Raw genomic sequence first — 7,403 nt, forward strand, 5'->3', positions numbered from 1 at the left:
CTTGGTTTAACACAATGCTGTCTCTAGACTGATTTCTCCCTGCATATGCTCAAGATCTCCGATCACTAAAAATTGCGAAGTTATTCTGGGTTACCTGCAAAAATTCTAGTAGGTGTTGATATAACCTCTGTAGTATTCAAGGAGTAGTTTCTGGGTCATTATTCTTTTCCCAAACTGTCTGGAAGATAGGTTACTTGTCTTAAAAATCCCACATCCAGCTTTCAAAGTGAATGTACCTGGATGATCTTGAAGGGAAGGGTGCCCAACAAGAAGGCAGTGTGCTCTGGGGACGAGGCGTAGGCTGTAGGATCAGGGGGAACCGTGTGTTATTTTCTTCTCTGTCACTTATTAGTTTTCTTTCTCTTAAAGATTTTATTTATTCATTTGAGAGAGAGAGAGAGAGAGAGAGCACAAGCAGAGGGAGAGGCTGAGGGAGAGGCAGAGGCAGAGGGAGAAACAGACTCTGTTGAGTATGGGAGCCCGATGAGGGACTCCATCTCACAACCCTGAAATTCTGACCTGAGCCAAAGTCATATGGTTAAATGACTGAATCACCCAGGACCTCCCTGCCACTTATTAGTTTTGTTACTGTATTAGTTCCATAAGCTGTTGTAACAAAGTTTCCAACAGCAGGAGACTTTAGACAACTCTCACCGGTCTGGAAGCTGGAAGTGAACAATCAGAATCACATTCTTTCTGAAGACTCCAAGGGAAGGTCCTGCCTTGCCTCTTGAGTTTTAGGGGGCCCTGAGGATTCTTGGACTTGTGGCCATGTTGTTGTCAGCCCATGGGCCCCACTTTCCCCACCCCCCCATGTGTCTCCATGTTATCTCCCATCTGTGAACCCCAGACGCAGGTCCAAATTCCCTCTTCTTAGAAGGACACCAGTCTACTAGAGGAAGGCCCGCCCTCATCACCTCATCTGGACTCGATTCCACCTACAAAGACTGCTTCCAAAGAAGGTCCTATGCACAGGTACCAAGGGTTAGGACTTGGACAGCTCTTTACAACCCACAGGAATGACCATGAACATGGTCCTGATCTCTCCAGGCCTCGGAATTCACATCAGCGGAATGGAGAATGGTCGGCAACAATCGTTGGGCCATTCTAAGATCTCGATGAGATGGGGAGTAAAGACCGTGGTTCTGTGTGGTGAAGCTCGGTAGTGGTAAGACTCAGGTGATGTTAGAATGTCTTTCTCCTTGCCCTTAGAGGAGGAAGAGAGGGGTGGGCAAAGTGTTGGGGGGCAGGAAAGGATGGGGGTCAGTTAGAAAAACCATTTCACTTTTTCAGGCTCTGCTGAAAATCTGTAGTGAAATAGGAATTTAAAAATTGGGAAATCTTAGCCTTTGGGTCTTGGAAGAAATTAGAAATGTGCTGGATTGGGACAGAAAATGAGAGAGCAGGGTATGAAAACAGCCTATGCAGGGTCAGTGAAAGCTTTCTGCCTACGTGATCCCTGAAAGTCTCAACAAAGAAAATCTTACCTATCTACACAGTCACAACACGAAGCAGTTACAACTAAAATCTATGTTTCTTTACCTAGATGGACATTTCTTTCACCCCTGGACCAGATTCCAGATTCTTAACTTTATTTCAGATGCATCTGCAGGCCCCCAGTGGCTTGGCTTTGGCTCAGAGAGGAAATCATCTGGCTGAGTCGCTCACCATGGGAACATTTGCTTCTCCTCTAGAACCTGCTCTGAGCTCACCTGGTTCAAGATCTCTATGTGGTAAGATCGCCATGTGTCCTCAAGTTAGACATCAGAATGGCCGCTGGTGGCTGATTTTGGCAGGATAGATTAAGAAGACTGCCTTGCTATCAACTAATGTTTTGCTCTAACTATCCATTTCCAAGTGCAAATTTGCCAGCAATCCACAGACGTCTCATGTGCGAGTAAGTTCCAGGGTACGTCGTGAACTCTGATACGCTCAGTCCCAAGATGACCATCTGTGCACCTGTTAGAATTCCATATTTTTCTGCTAGCAGCTTGAAAACGAGCACTTTAACAAGTGCCTGCCACACCGAGAGGAACGTATGCAGGAAACAACGAACGGAGAGAGAGAAATGTGAGATAGAGAGAGAGAGAGAGAGATGCCAGCAACATTCAAGTAGCTTATCCTGATCATGATGTGTACCCCTCACTCCCTGAAAAGCAGAGTCCAAGGGGTTCTCGTCCAAAGGGAAGTAATCTGCCAGGTCTGACATTAGAAAATTGACCCAGAGTGCAGGCCTGGGGCTGGGTGGTCCCCAAATACTGGGCACTGTGGACGTTTCAGGACGTTTGGCGAGAGGCGTGCGATTTTGGGGACTCATTGTGTGGACTGAGGGGCGCAGCTTTCTCTTCCGAGCCTTTCTTCCACACCGAGCTCTCTTGGGGGCTTAGAGTCTGTCCCTGAGCTTTAGTGCTACTGAACCTTGTCAATCCTATTTCCAAAACTTTGTGTGCGACCGATGGTGCAGTAGCTCTGCACAGGGCCACACCAGCAAACGGACTTCAATTTACTGACCGTCCTTTTCAGAGACTGTCCTAGGGCAGCAAGGACACCACTAGGGAACTGGGTGTTCCTCCTACCCACATTAATAGATCTTTTCTCATGAGGTTTTGTTGTGGGCCCAGTCACGGAGTCCAAATTCACGGCTCCAGAAAGTAGCTTCCAGGTCTTTCCTATTTGGAAAGCAAGCTTTGACTGACAGTCACATCTCTATCTTCGAGACGGAGAAGCATCCTGCCCGCCTTCCCACCTAGGGCCCCATCCTCACTCCTGACTCGGCTGATTCGTGTATCTCCTTGGGACTCGAGTGATGAAAGCTCTCCTCCCTCACAACAGGTCCACACTCTCCACTGCCTAAGAAGGGGTGCAGAGGCAGAGATGACAAAGGAGCACCCCCGCCTCCCCGGCTGACTTGACTTTCGGTGGTATCGCTAACCTGTCTTCCGAGGCTCTCAACTTAGTCACCAGCTCGCTGAGCTCCAGCTCACAACCCGCCCTCCACAGAGCAGCGCAGCGATCTAGGTAAAACATGCTGGGTATGCTCTCTCCCTGCGTAGAGCCCTCTACAGGTTTCCCTTTTCTGCTTACAGGAAAATTCAAACACCTCTGCCAATCTAGCAGGCCTTCTGGTGTGAACTCAGCCCTGCTCCCGCCCAGCCTCCCCCATGCCGTCCTATCCTCTCTCTCACCTCCCACCCCTACCACTCCCACCCCCCCCCCCGGCACCTCCATGGGCATCAATCGCACCGATCCACTTCGCACAAGTTACCAGGAGAACACTCTCTATGATGTCAACTCTGCTCTCTGTTACTGTGAAAGCCCTTTTGGGCACAGTAGGCACTTTTTTACTGATCCTTCCTTCCTTCCTTCCTTTGACAGAGAGAAATAGAGAGCACAAGCAGGCAGAGCGGCAGGCAGAGGGAGAGGGAGAAGCAGGCTCTCTGCTGAGCAGGGAACCCGACACAGGGCTCGATCCCAGGACCCCAGGATCATGACCTGAGCCATAACCAACTGAGCCATCCAGGTGCCCCGTGTTTTACTGACTTCTTTTCTTCCACCATGTTTTGTCCACTTACATGATGACGGGTCATTGCTTAAACAGGTATGAGTTCTCTAAGTTCGGAACACAAGTGGAAAGCTCTCTGTAGAAAACGGCTCTTGAGAGCTCTTGAAATGACTCTGAAGTATGTGGGTCACAGTTTTTACTGTGTAGGTAAGTGTTCTCCATCATGATTATGCCCATAAAGGACGAGAGTCCCCAAGACACAAAGAGAAAGAAATAGAACCAAAGACTAGGACTAGTTATGGGGACATGCAAACCACTCTTTTTTAAAGATGGTTGTCAAACCCTTCATTGTAAATGAGACCTGGTGGTGTGTCCCCCAACCTTGCAGCCTGCTTTAAGATCTACCCCCTCTCTGTCTAATGCTCAGCCTCTGTAACCTTAGCACATGTTTATAGATTTCCTTTGGGGAGGGTTATGTGAGATCAGAGGGTAACACCTCACCTTGGATTAAGAATTAATCCCAGCAAGTCGGTGCCCTTGTGATGAGGTCCTCTTGTCTAGAGAAGATGGTGAGCACGTGTCAGACAGGAAGCGTGGACCCAAAGTCACGATTTCCAAAATGAGGTAATTGACCAAAGTGCAGATTTTCAAAGAAATATCCGAAAAGGTGTTGAAGAATTCTTGAAGCCTGGCAACCATTTAAAGGTTCAAAAAGAGGCAGGAGAAGAGAGGAGCTGGGAGTGGGGGTGTCGAAGGACTTCTGGGCTGATCAAGGAGAAATGGTCTCAAGATGGCGGAGACACAGGAGAGTTTTATTTGGAGGACACTATGACAGCTTGCATTCTGGAAACATCACTGTGCACAAGATGGTCCAGAGGTCACTTCCGTCCTTCGGAGCTCTGCCCTGGAGACATGCGTTGCTTCTCCCAGGGATCACCTTGCTCTTCTCCTCTTGTTGGGTGTGTGTGTGTGTTAGGGGACAACAGGAGACTGCTTATCTCCATAGACGTCAACAAGACATCAACACAACTCAACACACATTCCTAATATAAAATGTGGGGAAAATTAAGATGGTGGATCTAGACCTCAGAAGTAAAGCTACTGATTTGTAGAATAAGAGAATCCTAGAAGGATTCCCACAGAGATTATGAAAAAGGTGAAAATGTCCACCATTTCCCTTATATTTAACCATGTTCTTGAGATAGTCTTCGGGGCAGCTAGACTAACAGAAACAAGGACATTAAAAACAGGGAATCCCCCCTTCCAAAAAAAAAAAAAAAAAACTTGTGTCCATTTGTATAGGACCAAATTATATACCCAGTGAGTCACTGATGTATAAACTCAAATTCTAGAAGGATCCAGCAAGAGAGGAGCATAAAATTAATACACAGAAATCAAAAACAGTTATATAAACATGTAATAACTATATAGAAGATAAATGAGTCCATGAACCTTATTTATAGTGGTTACAAGCTAGATACATATTTAAGGATAAACAAAAGGAGAAATGTTCCAAGCCATTATGCAAAAAACTATGAAATACCCCTAGAGGCAAAGCCGACTTGAATAGCTATGTTCTCTCTTATTCTGGCTAAGATATCACGATGCCATCAGTATTTTAATTCTCTTGTCTAATGTGATCTCAATAAAAACTTTTCTTGGAGTGAGAAACGGACATTGGATTTTATATAGAACATCAGCACACAGGATAGCCAGGGAAATCCTGATGAGTACCACTGAAGAGGAGATTAGACAGACCATGTGGTTTCTTTGTTTGTTTGTTTGCTTTTCAAAGGATCTGTGTGGGCTGGTACATGAACTGTCAGACCAACGGATGGAAAAAGAATCTCAGAATACACCTAACGCATAGCATTACCTAGTACACGGCTCCCGTCGTATTTCAAAACACGGGGGCAAAAATTCCTCTTTATACAAAAAAATGTTGTCTTCAGTGAACAGCTATTGAAAGAAAGCCATATAATTAGGTCTATTTCTCACACCACACCCAGGAAAAATTCCCAGATGGATCAGAACTAAATGCTAAATAAGCAGAAAAAGGAAAGAAAATGGAATTAGAAGTGGATGGCTCTATCAGAGTCTAGCAAGAACCTCTCCAAGTATGGCAGATGGCGGAATGCACAGAGAAAGCAGCCCTCCAGGCAAAGACTGGCTCTCGCCCCTGACTCTCCAGATAAACCTGCTTGCACCCATGACCCCAGGGGCTCCCGAGAGAGCTAAAATAGAAGCTGGCTTCCAAGGATGGCCATTATTCTCAAATGCCAGGTGAGGCACAAAACCTTTACAAGCTGACGGCGGTTAACATACCCAATGGCCCCAGTGCAGATGAAGAAGGGTTTCTTCTGCTCCTGAAACTAAGGCAGGACAGGACTAGTGAATTCCTTGCCCTGTGTTCATCCAGAGACCCACAGGGAAAAAGAGCCATTTGCTGCTGGCCTAAACATTTTCTGGATCCAGTTTTCTAATTAAAATTGAGTCTATAACAGACACGTAGCTGGCTCAGTCAGTAGAGCATGGGACTCTGGAGTTCAGGGTCATGAGTTCAAACCCCAGGTTGGGCACAGAGCTTACTTAAAGAATTTAAAAATAAGACCAAAAAAAAAAAATCAATGTATATTCATGATTTTTAAAGAGGCAATACAGGAAGCAGAAAAACCCCCAATGTTTCCCCTGTAACAAATACACTAACTATTCATTTTTAAATGTTTTTTTTTTCTTGTATACATTGTAACAGTGGGATCTTAGTCATGTGTGAATAGAGGTGGTTCAAAGCAGTTTCCCTTTTCTGAGCCCAGAGACTGGCCAGAATGTAAGAGCAAATAAAATATGAAAAATAAATATAGTTTGGGGTTTTTTGGGTTTTTTTTTCTTCCAGGGCAAACCCCAAAGCGGTAGGCGCACTGAGTCTACATTTGCAAAGTCAACCCCTGGGGGTGGGGGGGACAGTCTCAGTGTCAAAAACTGGAGTGGAGTTTCTGCTCCAGTCAGAGGCCAGAGATGGGCAGGTTCCTCTCCTCTTGGTAGGGACGAGGCAAAGTCATTGAACTTTAATCACTCAACATTTTTTTCTTCTTTTTATTTTTTAAAAGATGTTATTTATTTATTTGACAGGGAGAGAGACAGAGAGAGAACACAAGCAGGGGGAGTGGGAGAGGGAGAAGCAGCCTCCCTGCTTGGCGGGAGTTCGAGCCCCACTTCGGGGCTCGATCCCAGGACCCCGGGATCATGACCTGAGCCGAAGGCAGAGGCTTAACAACTGAGCCACCCAGGCACCCTCTTTTCCTTCTTTTTAAAAATTATTATTTGATTTTTATCTTTTTCTTTCCCCCTAGACCTTCTGATCGGACCAAACGCACTCAATGTTTTATAACGAGGAAAATCGGCAGATTTTATTTTTCGTCTCCACAAAAACCTTCGTGCTACTTAACGTGGTGTCTCGGCTAAATGGAAGACAGAGAGAAAAAAGAGAGAGTCTCCTGTCATCAGTTACCTCGCGGACCCATTTTGTCTCCGATTACCTGTATTTTGTATTCAGGTTTCAGTGGATTCCCACTGCCCTTCATGAAATGTTAATTCTACCTTTGAAGACAATCTTATTAAATCACCCTTCCATTAAGATAAAGAAATGGCCCCGGAGTCTTTCTTTCTCTCTCCTCATTTCCTCCGAAAACTGCCTTGAAAAGCCCAGGCTGCCTTTTACAGGCCACGGAGGCTCCGGTGCCAAGCAGCGCATTTCACCAATCTTCACGGGCTGACGGACTCCTCGTCTCGGGGGTTCAGAAATTCCAGACGCTGCTGGTCTTTCTCTGCGATGCCGCGACGCTAGCTTGGCCTGCAGGGGCCTTCCCATCTTGGTAATGTCAGTGAGTCAATAGTTGTTCTA

The 7,403-nt window shown here is 46.1% G+C and overlaps 1 long non-coding RNA gene across 2 annotated transcripts; it reads left to right on the forward strand.

Annotated features, from left to right (window-relative positions):
* The first annotated feature begins 1,125 nt into the window (after window positions 1-1,125).
* On the forward strand, window positions 1,126-7,119 carry LOC309848145. Of its 2 annotated transcripts, none has more exons than XR_014302855.1 (3): window positions 1,126-1,179; window positions 1,601-1,733; window positions 6,853-7,119. It is a non-coding gene; the product is annotated as an uncharacterized lncRNA (long non-coding RNA). The 2 variants fall into 2 exon arrangements; XR_014302856.1 differs by lacking the exon at window positions 6,853-7,119 and adding an exon at window positions 1,991-2,194.
* Window positions 7,120-7,403: the final 284 nt, after the last annotated feature.

The sequence above is a fragment of the Mustela nivalis genome (assembly GCF_964662115.1).
Source record: "Mustela nivalis genome assembly, chromosome: 14".
Classification (NCBI taxonomy): Eukaryota; Metazoa; Chordata; class Mammalia; order Carnivora; family Mustelidae; genus Mustela; species Mustela nivalis.